Here is a 14,359-nt window from a genome sequence, read left to right on the forward strand (position 1 = left end):
ACAGAGCCGACAGGACTGCGGACTCTGGCAAAAAGATCAGCGGGGGATTATGCATCTATACCAACAACTCTTGGTGCACCAACGTGACCGTAGTGAGTAAACTGTGCAGTCCAGAGGTAGAACTCATGTTGCTAAAATGCAGACCGTTTTACTTACCGAGGGAGTTCACTGCTGTTCACATCTGTGCTGTTTACATTACACCAGATGCTAATGCTAAGCTAGCGCTAGCACAGGTCCTCGACAACATAAACGACAGCTTAGTAGCTCATCCGGACAGTGTTTTTATAGCAGCTGGGGATTTTAACCATGCTGACTTGAAAACAGTTCTTCACAAATTCCATCGTAATGTGAAATGTGCTACTAGGGGAAACAAAACGCTGGACCAAGTGTATACTAACACAGCAGATGCATACAAGGCTCAGGTTTACCCACACCTGGGTCTGTCGGACCATCTCTCTGCTGTTACACCCACGGTAAGATCAAGAGCGCTGGGTCTATCACCAAATCTAGGAGAACATGGCCAGAAGGCGCCATTCCTATGCTGCAGGACTGTTTCCATCACACGGATTGGGATGTATTCAGAGGGCAGGGCACGGACACTCGTGAATTCATGGATGAATACACCTCCACTGTCCTATGCTACATAAACTTCTGTGTGGATAACGTTACATCTTGGAAACATTTTTGTGTGTATCTGAACAGGAAACCTTGGATGACACACAGTGTAGAACAGCTGATCCGAGCTAGGGACTTGGCACATAGCTCTGGGGATCCTGAGGCATACAGCAGAGCCAGGGCTGCACTGAGGAAGGGCATCAATACTGCCAAACAACAACACCGAAGGCGTATTGAAGTCTGTTTCAACAACTCTACGAACTCCAGGCAGGTATGGGAGGGCATCAGGGCCATCACGGACTGCAAGAGCAAGGCAAGAGTAACATCTCCCTCAGCTGATGCCACCTTGGCTGAGGACTTAAACCACTTCTACGCCCGCTTTGACAGGGAAAACACAGATTCTGTGCTGCCCCCCCTTCCCTCCTTTGACCCTGCTCCAGTCCTGAGCTCTCATGAGGTAAGACGTGTCCTCCGCAGCATTAACATCAGGAAGGCAGCCGGGCCAGACGACGTGCTGGGCCAGGTGCTGAAAGACTGTGCTGCAGAGCTAACGGATGTCTTCACCTCCATTTACAACACATCACTGTCTACATCATGGGTCCCCGCCTGCTTCAAGGCAGCCACTATTGTTCCCATCCCCAAGCAGTCAAATGTCACATGTCTGAATGATTACAGACCTGTGGCACTCACCCCTATTCCCGCCAAATGCCTTGAGAGACTGGTCATCAAACACATTAAAGGCGCAATACCACCAACACTTGATCCACACCAGTTTGCGTACAAACAGAACAGGTCGACTGAAGACGCTATTGCCATCGTGCTTCACTCACTACTGGAGCATCTTGAGCAGAAGAACACCTATGCGAGACTCCTCTTTGTCGACTTTAGCTCGGCCTTTAATACAATCCGGCCCTTCAAGCTCCAAGCCAAATTACACCATCTTGGACTAAACATCTCACTGTGCAACTGGATTGTGGACTTTCTTATAAACCGAACACAGAGTGTGAGAGTGGACAAGTACACTTCCTCCACCCTTTCAATCAACACCGGGGCCCCCCAAGGGTGTGTGCTCAGTCCTCTGCTCTACACCCTGTTCACACATGACTGCTCTGCTTCTTCTTCCTCCAATCTCATTGTTAAATTCGCTGACGACACCACAGTGCTCGGACTCATCAACAACAACAATGAGATGGATTACAGGACTGAAGTGCAACATCTAGCAGCATGGTGTGTGGATAATAATCTCATACTGAACATCAAGAAGACCAAGGAGATTATTGTGGACCCCCGCAAAAAGAGACAAAACAACCATCTTCCACTCTCTATCGGCAGTGAGGCGGTGGAGACGGTGGCGCACTTCAGATTCCTGGGAGTGACCATCACTGAGGACCTGTCCTGGGGCATCAACACCGCCTCGGCAGTAGGAAAGGCCCAGCAACGGCTCTACTACCTGAGGCAACTGAAGAATGCCGGGATCCAGAAACAGCTGATGGTGAACTTTTACAACTGTGCCATCAGCAGTGTTCTGACATATGGTTTCCTTGTGTGGTTTTCCAGCTGCACTAAGGCCGAACAGCAGGCACTCCAGCGGATGGTAAAAACAGCGGGGAAAATCATGGGGACCATTCTACCAGAGATCAGTACCATCTACACCTCCCGCTGTCTGAAGAGAGATGCCCATCACCTGTTCCACCTGCTGCCCTCAGGTAGAAGGTACAGGGCCTTATCTGCCAGAACCACCAGAATGGCCCACAGCCTGTATCCTCAGCAGGCACGTGCACACATAGGGCCCAAAGGGTGCTTGAGCCCCTGCCCTTTTTGCCTCGTATTAAAAAGTGCCCTTTTTCTATGTTGTTGTTTTTTTTGTTTTTTTTTTCCAATAAATGCATTCCTGTTGTGCATGAGGATGTAAATAACCGCGCTGTCAAAATGCCACGGTTATCTACCGTACGCATTTCCTTGTAATATATACGGTATTGTGTACGTTGGTGTGTGTGTTGTCCGCTGCTGCTCCGCTCCGTCTCTCACCGAGGGGCGGGGCTGCCCCGCGGTGCGCGCTCCCTCACATGCACGTCCAGAGAGAGAGAGAGAGAAGTAGAAGCTGCTGCCTCATCGATGTGTGCCGCACATAGATGAGACGTGACAGTGGAGCGACTTGTGTCGAATCTTGTGAGTTATAAATCCACCAACATAACTTCCTTGTCGGTTCTGACAAGTCGCCGTCCACTTATTCAATGAGCTTAATATGAGTCATATTTCAGAAAAGCGCCATTTGTGTTTGTTTAGCTCACTGCTTGTTAGGAGTTAAGCCCCACCTCGTCCTCTGTCTAACATCACCTGAATGTAGTGAACAACAACAGCAACAGGAGGAATCACTCACTCCGCTTGATTTCACTGACTATTTGAATTTGTTTCCACATATTGAGTTACTGGTAATTGTGACTTTGCTGTTGTAAACATTGCTGCTGTTCTGAAATATGCACAGTAGCAGTCACAGTAGTCATTTCTTGGTTTTGTGTGTGTAGCCTGTAGGCTTAGCCTACTTCTATTTTGCACTTGCACTCACATGATTTTTTTTTCTGCAAGCCATGTTAATGTGCACCCAATATTAGCCTTAGCCTACCAGTTCAGAAGTCATGACTCTGTTTCGGGAAGTTGGGAAATTGGTCCAGCGTGTTGACTGCAATCCTGAAGGCGTGCAGGCTTTCTCTACCGACTAAATAGTAACTGTAATTTATTTATTTTGATATTAAGGCCTGAAAAAATTGTACATAGGTACTGCCCTTTTCTGATGTTGAGCCCCTGCCCCTCTATAGTCATGTGCACGTCCCTGATCCTCAGGCAGTGAGGCTGCTGAACAGTGCCCCCCTCCTCTCTCTCCCCACCTCACATGGACAGTAACCACACCCCACCTTACAATAACTGTGAACTGGTCTCTGCATTGCTGCAACACACACTATACTACCTCTGACCATGTTCTCTGATGCCCCTGTTTCTGTTTTTGTCTTTCCTTTGTTTACACTCCATGTCTCCCCCCTCCCCCATATGGACAGTAACCACACTCCACCTTACAATAACTGTGAACTGGCCTTTGCATTGCTGCAACATACACTATAGTACTACCTCTGACCATGTCCTCTGGCGCCCCTGTGTTTTTTTGTCCTCTTTTTCATGTACATGACATGCTCGTGTGCCCATTGCACATTTTGCACTATGCACTTTTCACTATGTAAGGTTGTATGGTCCAACGTAATTTCATTGTTATTTATGGCAATGACAAATAAATGATGATTGATTGATGATTGATTGAATTGACTTCCGGCGTTTTGACGCTTTCGAAGCTTTTGGTGTGAACGCACAGTTATACAGGGAAAGTCTACGAAGAGAACACATGTAAGAGAGGAGAACAACCAGCATCAGTAGCATTTAAATGAATTCACTAAGAATTACAACTTACCATTATTGGCCCCAGAGGCACACAAAGAAAATGAATTCACAAAGGCCTATGATTTAACAATAAAACAATGGCTGGCCTGGTCCTGTCTCTAAGAGAGAAAATAAAACACATTAGTTGCCAGCCTAGTTTAACACCACAGCATAATCAGTCCTAACATAATCAATAAATCTAGGCCTACTTGGCAGGTATGCTCAATTGTCCCACATCGCAGTAACTATGCAGGTGTAGTTAAAAAAAATTGTGCTCTGGTCAGACAACTTAAGATTAGTACATGGTGTTCTGCACAATGATTACATTTCTGCATCATGGTGCCATGGTGTGACCCTTTGTTACATGATGTTGTTCCTCCTCTTTGCTCTGTCTTTTTACATGGTCCCTTCAAATTAGATTTAAATGCCAAAAATAAAAAAGCTATATAGCTTTTACTGAACATTGTGAATGTTTCTACACAATGTTTCACAGGCAAAAAGTCGCCATATGCTTTATATAGGCCTACAGAAGGTGAAAGCACACCATGATATGTGTGAAAAGCGCTATGAGGCAGCGCAGGCAGAGAGGCAAAAGGAGAGGAAGAGGACCGTGGTTCTACATCATCAGCAGGATACAGCAGTGAGTCATGCAGCTACACCCTTTAAACAGGGATGCCTAGATCTAATACTAAGACTGGATATAGTTCTGACATTGACTAAATAGCTGGATCGGGTAAATGAGGCCGATTTATGACACTGATCTATTTACTTCATGCTTGTGATATAGTGTGAAACCAGTAACAGTTTCATGTGTAGTGGAAATTGTAGTTCTTTTAAAAAAAAATTTAAAGTATATTTTTTTGGCTTTTTCGCCTTTTATTTGATAGTACATAGTGATATAGACAGGAAGGGGGAGGCAGAGAGAGGGGGAATGACATGCAGGAAAGGTCCACCTGGCGCGGGATTCGAACCGGGGACGCCTGCGTTGAGGACTGTAGCCTCTACATGGGGCGGCCGCTCTAACCACTGCGCCACGCACTGCCCCGGAAATTGTAGTTCTCATTAGTATTAGAATACTTACCTTGTCTGTAACAACATCCATTTCATGTCTGCCGTCCTGGGTGAGGGATCCCTCCTCTGTTGCTCACCCTGAGGTTTCTCCTGGTTTTCCCTGTTAAAAGTGTTACCCTTGGTTCAAAGATGAGCCAGAACTCCAGTATAAAGTTTTAAAACAACACTTGTTTCTTTATTTATACAAAAGTTATATTCAAATCTATTTATTTATTGGCACATGTAAAAGGAGCAATAATGATTAAAACATCTCCTCTAATGATCAGGATACAGCCGGCCTGGCTCCCTCGGGCTTACTGCGAGTGAGAGAGGGGATAGACAAAACAGTGATTTATAACATTACACACACGCACCTGGCAGTTACTATAACACGGCACCTCTATAGAGCAACCAGACACTGCACACGCTCAAATGCAACTCCTGCCGGTATACACAGCAAACCCCTAAGCCCCTCGAGTTAAGGCAGGCTGAGCACACTTGGAGATGGAAGCCGACTTAACATGGTCAATAGGTGGGAGAGTGGTAAAACAAACAAAACAAAACAAAAACAAACAAACAAAATAAATGACGGCTCAGCTGAACAGCTCCGCTCTGTGTAACTTAACACGAGGCCATCAAGGAGCACAATCCTGCTCCGCGGTAGCTGCTCAACTGAACACATCAACCAAACCACAAAGAAGGGGAAAAAGGAACAGCAGTCAGGCCATGCACAGCTGCTCCTCATGCACCTACAACACAAAACAAATACTGCTCACAAACAAACATTTAGCAAGCAAGCCATGCAACATACAAGCTATAAAACATCCATCATGCAATATTACAATACAGACAACACATGGAATAAAATTAATTATGTTACCATACGACTGTCACAGGGTGCACACACACTGATCTGACCGACCCTTGTTGGCTCGCTTCCCTCCTGTAACTGTTTCAGTGACAACAAAAATGCAATATGGTCAGCATCAACATATTCACACACACATATGCTGGGGAAACAGTGGACACTTTATTATGCCTAGAAATCAACATACCTCCTGTTCACCAGCTCATTCCTACCCAGGAGCCCAACCTGCTCCGTGTTTCAGTGTATGCGCTGGGCACTTGTTGTGCAGTTTAACATACAGGAACGGCACCTAACAACTTGAAACACACAACCACACAAATGTACTAATGTCGTGTGCCTCTACATATATTCACAATTTGCCAATTCTCAGTATGGTCTGAAAACTCTAAAAACTTACGATCGGCAGTGCCCTCACACAATCCTCCTCACCAGCCTGCAGCAAATCAGCCGGTGGGGACTTCAGACAGACAGCTGCCTTTCTGCCTGATTAGGGCCTCCTTAAATCTGCCTGTCCGAATTTATAACCCCGCCTCCCTCCAGCGGCTACATTCTACCCCCCCAAGGAAAAAAATCGTCGTCCCGACGATTTACTACACTATAATAACCTATTTGTTAGAGATTTCGCAGCCACCATACTCACACCACGGACGGTGCTCTCTGTGCGCCGGTGGATTGGGGAAGATGGTAAGGATTTGAGTGCTGTCCTGCTGTGGCACGGGTGGTACGCCTATAGGAAGGCTCGGCCACCTCCCTGCGGGGGACAATGTCCAGACCTGATGAGTCCAAGGGCGGCCCGTTTATCCGGCTTACAGTAGCGGAGTCCTGGACACTGAAATCATAGTTATCCATCATGACACATAAGGATGCTCCACTCACTGACTCCAGGTCACCATCGTCCTCCTCTGAATCCTCGGACTCCTCCGAACTTGACACCCTGGCCACTGTCTCTGGCACTCCTCCTGCACCAGCAGCCCTCATCTCGGCCCGATGTACCTGTTTAACCGGGTAGTCCTGGTCTATGGGAACAACAGAATAAACATTCCCCAAGCCCCCTGGACACCTGACTACCCGGTAAAGGCATGAGTCCCAAGTATCCTGAATCTTATTTCGCCCTCTCACTTGATGGTTTTTCAGGTACACCAGCTCACCTTCTTGGAACCCTGCATCCCGGATTACTGCATGGTGCTTGAGATTTCTGCGCTCCAGTCGTTCCCGCAGGCGTCCTCTCACTCTGCTGTATGCCTCATTCAGGGTATCCTGATGTTCTCGGATCCACTCCTCCACTGAGCCTCCACTGGGTTCTTCACTGCTGGTGCCCAGTAGAAGATCGACAGGTAACTGTGGCTGACGGCCAAACATAAGGAAGTAAGGACTCACCCCTGTAGCCTGGTGGACAGTGGTGTTATAGGCGTAGGTCAACTTCGAGAGGTACTGGGGCCACCGCCTCTTCTGGTCCGGGGGAAGCGTGCGCAGCAGATCATGCAGCGTCCTATTGAACCGTTCACATTGACCATTGCCCTCTGGATGGTATGCAGTGGTGCGACTCTTCTTAATGCCGTATAACTTACATAGCTGCTGGATGATGTGACTTTCGAAGTTCCTCCCTTGGTCTGAATGCAGGCGAGCCGGCACACCCAGCAGATGGAACCAATTTCGCACCAGCACGTCAGCCACAGTGCTAGCACGCTGGTCTCTCGTCGGGATGGCCAGGGTGTACTTGGTGAAGACATCGGTTAAAACCAGGACATTCTCCCTCCCATCACTCGACAGCTCCAACAAGGTAAAGTCCATGGCTAGTATCTCATTGGGGCTGGAGGCCTGGAGTGTGCCCATGTACGTTCTCACCTTCGGTCTTACTGCTTTAGCCACAATGCAACGCTGGCATTCCTTGCACCACTGCTCCACGTCCTTCAACATCCCCGGCCAGAAACAACGGCTCCGCACTAGGTCGGTGGTCCGATCGACCCCCTGGTGACCATGGGCATCATGTAGTTGGGTGAAAACTTCCTTCTGTAGGCTCTGCGGCAACAGCAACTGGTGGACTTCCTTGTTTCCATCCGAGGAGTAGGTAAGGCGGTACAGACATCCCTCTTTCTCCAACAGACGATGCCACTTCTGGACCAGCTCCCTGCTCTCCTTACCTAGACTCTCCTTCTCCACAGCCTCCGGAGGGCGGCCCTTCTGCCAGAGTCTCAAAACAGGTCCAATCACGGGGTCTACAGCTTGCAATGAGGCGAGGTCAGGACGAGAATGGCTGGGGAGGTCGTCACCTCGCTGCACATGGCCTGCACTGATGCTTGTGGTACTCCAATACCTGTCATGAGCTGCCTGGGAATTGCTGTGCCAGGTGAAGCTCTCTCCAATGGCAGCCGGGACAGTGCATCAGCATTAGAGTTGGAACGCCCAGGCCGGTATTTGAGCGTAAAATTGAAGGATGCCAACTCTGATGCCCAACGCTGCTCCATGGCTCCCAACTTCGCAGTCTGCAGATGACAAAGGGGATTATTATCTGTGTACACAATGAAAGTGTTTCCCAGGAGGTATTCTCTGAACTTGTCGCAGACTGCCCACTTGAGGGCTAAAAATTCTAGCTTCATGGAACTATAATTTTCCATATTCCGTTCTGTTTTCTTCAGGCTGCGACTCGCATAAGCAACTGGTCTGATCTTACCATTGTGCTCCTGTGATAGGACCGCCCCCAGTCCTTGGTGGCTGGCGTCTACCTCCAGGATAAAAGACTTGTCAAAATCTGCAAAAGCCAATACTGGGGCTGTACAGAGCCTCTCCCGTAGGGCCTGAAATGCTTGATCACAGTTCTCGTCCCATCGGGACAACAGTGGGATTTTCGGGGTCTTACCCTTGCGGGGACTCAGTAGGCTGACTAGATGGTTAAGTGGTGCTGCCAGCTTGGAATATCCCTTCACATACCTCCGGTAGTAGCCCGTAAAGCCGAGAAACGATCTGAGCTCATTCAGGTAGGTGGGCCTCCTCCAATCTCGCACCGCTGCAATTTTCTCAGGGTCTGTGGCAACCCCCTCTTGTGACACCACGTGCCCCAGGTATCGCACCTGTTCCTGAAAGAAATGACATTTGGACAGGTTTACTTTTAAATCCTGCTCTTGTAGGCGTTTGAAGACCAACTCGAGTCTCTCCAGGTGCTGCTGAATAGTGGAAGAAAACACGATGACATCATCCAAGTACAACAGGACGGACTGGTGGCGCTGATCCCCAAACAATCGCTCCATCAGCCGTTGAAAGGTCGCCGGCGCGTTGCATAATCCAAACGGCATCCTGTTAAATTCAAACAAGCCAAAGGGAGTACAGAATGCAGTTTTCTTCCTGTCATGTTCTGCAACTTCTACCTGATTATACCCGCTGGCGAGGTCCAAGGTAGAAAACCATCGAGCTCCTGTAAGGGCATCCAAAGACTCGTCAATTCTGGGCAGCGGGAATGCGTCTTTACGGGTTTTAGCGTTAAGTTGACGATAGTCTACGCAAAGCCTGATGTTTCCGTCCTTCTTCTGCACTATCACGATTGGCGATGAGTAGGGGCTGCTACTCTCCCTGACAATTTTACTATCTACCAACTGCTGAATGTGGGCTTTCACAACCTCATACTGGGCCGGAGGTATCCTACGATATGGTTGGCGGACTGGGGCTGAATCCAGCACTGGAATTTCATGTTCAATCAACTTAGAACACCCCACATCCCCCTCCCCCTTAGAAAATATGGATTGATAAGTGTACAACAGTCGTTTAGCTTGGATTACATCACCTTCTGACAGATTTGAAAAACTTGGAACAGAGAATTCTGCCTTTTGGTCAGCCATGTCATAAGCCTCCTGTGAGGAAACCTGAGCAACATACTCATGTGATAACTCATCAAAAGATAATTCGACTTTAGGCCTAGGGCTAATGGGAGCCGTGGTGACTACTTCTACAGACCCAATTAATCTGCGTGGTGTGACCCAGACATCCCTCGTCCCCACATTTGTGACAGGTGCATACAGTAAACCCCGTTCTGCCTGAACTAAAGCTGGGGAAACTAATAACCCATCAGGAAGGGTACCCTCCTCTTGACCAAGGGGCTCCAGTAAAAACTCCACCCTACTTGCAGATGGAATCTGTGGGCAAGTGACAGGGACCATAGTTAATGTACCTGCAGCCACCTGCACTGGTGCGTTACCCTGAACTCTGACCTTATAGACCTCGGTAGAATTGACAATTGCTTCTCTTTTTTCACAGTACCTTAGGGCAAGTTTCCATGCTGGATGAGCTGACTCAATCTGAGGTGTATGAAAAAGTCCCAACCCATGTTGTTCAAGCAATATGTAATAAAAATCTCTAACAATGTTCATACCCAAAACTCCAGGAAGACCCTTTTTTTGTTGCTGGCCACTAGAGGTGGGGGGATCTTTTACCACTAGAACACCACAATTTGAAATCGGTGTCCCATAGACATTTACTGTTAGCGTTACATAACCTACATATGGGATATCAAGCCCATTAGCAGCTTTAAGGCCAAGCCATTGACAATTGCCCACTTTGCATTTACCAGAAGCATTAAAGTGTTCATCAAAAAAACTTTCTGTGATAGTGGACACCATTGATCCTGTATCAAGCAGGCAGGGGACTTCGACATCCCCCATATTTACCATTACCACTGGGCAGGAACCAACCAATTTGTTAAATGTCATGGTACGCTCTTCCTGTTTTATTTTTGAGCCCATTGCCCCCACCTCCAGCATGTGGCTCTTCACACTGGGGGGTTCTAGTTTTTTTGTTGCTCTGTCTCCTCTCTATCAGGGACCGCTCTAACTGGTCTCTCCTGGCCATTGTTTTTACAGTAACGAGCTATATGACCTGCCTGATTACAACGAATACAGATGGGCTGCCCATCTGGAGAACGCCTGAACCGAGAGCTCTGCCTAGGCCTCTGCACCCCCCTGTTGTAATCACTGTGTGCCCCTAAGGTTTTGGCCAACATATCCAATTGTTCCTGCTGTTTCATCACAATATCCTGCTGTTTCATTACAATATCTTTAAGTTCTGAAAGCTCAGATTGTCGAGCACTAGCACCTTCACTTGTTACAATGGCTTGTGTTTCATGAGAATGAGGTGTTTGTCGAGTGTACCTCTCCCTTTGTGGCTGTCCCTCCTCAACCCAGCGAATGGCCTCCTTCCGCAGGTCAAGGAGTGACAACGTGGGGGTCTGGCGCACAAGCTTTTTCAGCTCCCTGCGCAGCATGTGGTCACGTACGCCCTCACAAAACTGGTCTCGTAGCACCTGGTCAGAATTAGGCATAGCAGCAGAGTCAGTTTTCAGTATTTTGTCCCTGATAGACAACAATCCTAATGAGTATTCTTGTAGAGATTCACCTTCTTTTTGTCTGCGGTCAAAGAACTGATATTGTAATGAAACATAAGAATTGGAACATGAATACAATTCTGTAAGAACATTGATCAATACATTTGGATTTTCTCGGTCTGTTTGTGGCCTAAATTTGATTTCAGACCGAGCCTCCCCCTCTAAATGATCATACATGAAAAGTGCCTTTTCTACTTCAGACATATGACGGCCTCTAGTGCAGCACTCCACTTCCTCCAGCCAGTCTTCAATAGACAAGGACCCAGGTCCAGTCTTTCCAGAGAAATTGGGGCATTTTCGTTCACGGGGGATGTACACAACCTCCCTCCGCTGGCCACCCTCGCTGCGAGCCCCATTACCTTGATCTACTGGTTCTCTGAGTCTCTGATTTTCCAATTTCAGGTTTTGTAGCTCCTCCCTGAGTCTTGCCAGTTCCTCGTCTTGGGACATGGCTGTTGCAGGTGGTCGCTCTCAGACACGAAGCTTTGTCCTCTTCAACTGCTGTTCCTTTCCCCTTCAAAAAACAAAAAACAAAACACAAAACCACCTCCCACACTTTTTTCCACTATCAATGGTTAATTATTGCTCACCAAAATATTTTGTGCCAATCCTGCCAACAACGCCAAAATGTTACCCTTGGTTCAAAGATGAGCCAGAACTCCAGTATAAAGTTTTAAAACAACACTTGTTTCTTTATTTATACAAAAGTTATATTCAAATCTATTTATTTATTGGCACATGTAAAAGGAGCAATAATGATTAAAACATCTCCTCTAATGATCAGGATACAGCCGGCCTGGCTCCCTCGGGCTTACTGCGAGTGAGAGAGGGGATAGACAAAACAGTGATTTATAACATTACACACACGCACCTGGCAGTTACTATAACACGGCACCTCTATAGAGCAACCAGACACTGCACACGCTCAAATGCAACTCCTGCCGGTATACACAGCAAACCCCTAAGCCCCTCGAGTTAAGGCAGGCTGAGCACACTTGGAGATGGAAGCCGACTTAACATGGTCAATAGGTGGGAGAGTGGTAAAACAAACAAAACAAAACAAAAACAAACAAACAAAATAAATGACGGCTCAGCTGAACAGCTCCGCTCTGTGTAACTTAACACGAGGCCATCAAGGAGCACAATCCTGCTCCGCGGTAGCTGCTCAACTGAACACATCAACCAAACCACAAAGAAGGGGAAAAAGGAACAGCAGTCAGGCCATGCACAGCTGCTCCTCATGCACCTACAACACAAAACAAATACTGCTCACAAACAAACATTTAGCAAGCAAGCCATGCAACATACAAGCTATAAAACATCCATCATGCAATATTACAATACAGACAACACATGGAATAAAATTAATTATGTTACCATACGACTGTCACAGGGTGCACACACACTGATCTGACCGACCCTTGTTGGCTCGCTTCCCTCCTGTAACTGTTTCAGTGACAACAAAAATGCAATATGGTCAGCATCAACATATTCACACACACATATGCTGGGGAAACAGTGGACACTTTATTATGCCTAGAAATCAACATACCTCCTGTTCACCAGCTCATTCCTACCCAGGAGCCCAACCTGCTCCGTGTTTCAGTGTATGCGCTGGGCACTTGTTGTGCAGTTTAACATACAGGAACGGCACCTAACAACTTGAAACACACAACCACACAAATGTACTAATGTCGTGTGCCTCTACATATATTCACAATTTGCCAATTCTCAGTATGGTCTGAAAACTCTAAAAACTTACGATCGGCAGTGCCCTCACACAATCCTCCTCACCAGCCTGCAGCAAATCAGCCGGTGGGGACTTCAGACAGACAGCTGCCTTTCTGCCTGATTAGGGCCTCCTTAAATCTGCCTGTCCGAATTTATAACCCCGCCTCCCTCCAGCGGCTACAAAAGGGTTTCCAGGAGTTTTTCCTCAGTGGATGTGAGGGTCTAAGGACAGAGGATGTTGTTATGATGCCATGTAAAGCCCTTTGAGACAAACTGCTGGTTAAAACGGGCTATACAAATAAATTTGCTTTGCATTACCTGTTCTGGTTAATAGAGAGCATGTCAGTGTTTTCTCCCAAAAATTTGATCTGCTGTGAAAAAAAGAGATTTCAGATACTTACCTAGCAGGACTTAGAAATCTGCCTTAACCCTCCCCCTCCTCTTTATTTTTTTTTTATTTTTTAGGTGGATGGAGAGGCTCTGACTGGGGAATCGAGCTTTAGAAAAGATGACTATGTCCCTGGAACAACAAACAGTGATACCTCAGTGGAACTAGAAAGGAAGAGAAAAGTACAAAAAAGGCCTGATGCAGCGGATGAAAAGACAAGAGGACGGGAAAGAGAAAAGAAGACGAGAAAAGCCAAGAAAATATCTTCAGATCATTCTGACAAAACCCCTGTACCATACAAGAAAAGGCATCATCAGACAGACATCAACAGAGAGCAGCTCATCAGACGATTGTGTGACGGTTATGGAGTTAAAAAAAAAAAAAAAAAGAAGATGGTAGATGATTGTATAATAAAAGTTTTTATTGTGTATTTTGTTCAAAACCATTCAGGAAAGTGACTCGTCATTTAGAGGCCAAACATAAAGACAAACCAGATGTGGCTAGAGCAGTGGCATTTCCTAAAGGCTTTAAAGAGCGAAGAATTCAGTTGGCTCTATTAAGAAACAAGGGGAACCGCATCCACAATAATGATGTCACCGAAAGGGGAAAATGAACCGTGATACCCCGTCAGCAACCAAAGCTTTCAGTTAAGCCCTCTGAGTACATGCATTGTATTAATTGTGAGGCTTATCTTAAAAGAAAATCCCTGTGGCGACATATGAAAATATGCCACCTGAAGAAGACAGCTGAGAGGTACAGAAGAGGGAAGTCCAGGGTCCAAACCCTCTGACTTGATAGATGTTCTTAATTTAGGCAGGGGACGTAAAGCCTAGCTAATAGTAAAATTTTTCCACAAAGTGCATTCACACACTCGGCTAAAATTATAATTATAGGCCTAACACGTTCTTCCAAA

The 14,359-nt window shown here is 46.8% G+C and overlaps 1 long non-coding RNA gene across 1 annotated transcript; it reads right to left on the reverse strand.

Moving 5' to 3' along the window:
- Positions 1-5,337: 5,337 nt before the first annotated feature.
- LOC146960268 (uncharacterized) lies at positions 5,338-11,211 on the reverse strand. The gene is made up of 3 exons (XR_015035486.1): positions 11,095-11,211; positions 5,972-6,040; positions 5,338-5,408 (listed from the first exon to the last, which is right to left on the reverse strand). It is a non-coding gene; the product is annotated as an uncharacterized LOC146960268 (long non-coding RNA).
- Positions 11,212-14,359: the final 3,148 nt, after the last annotated feature.

The sequence above is a fragment of the Trachurus japonicus genome, unplaced genomic scaffold, assembly GCF_045865225.1.
Source record: "Trachurus japonicus isolate A0001 unplaced genomic scaffold, Traja_1.0 AP030520.1".
Taxonomy (NCBI): Eukaryota; Metazoa; Chordata; class Actinopteri; order Carangiformes; family Carangidae; genus Trachurus; species Trachurus japonicus.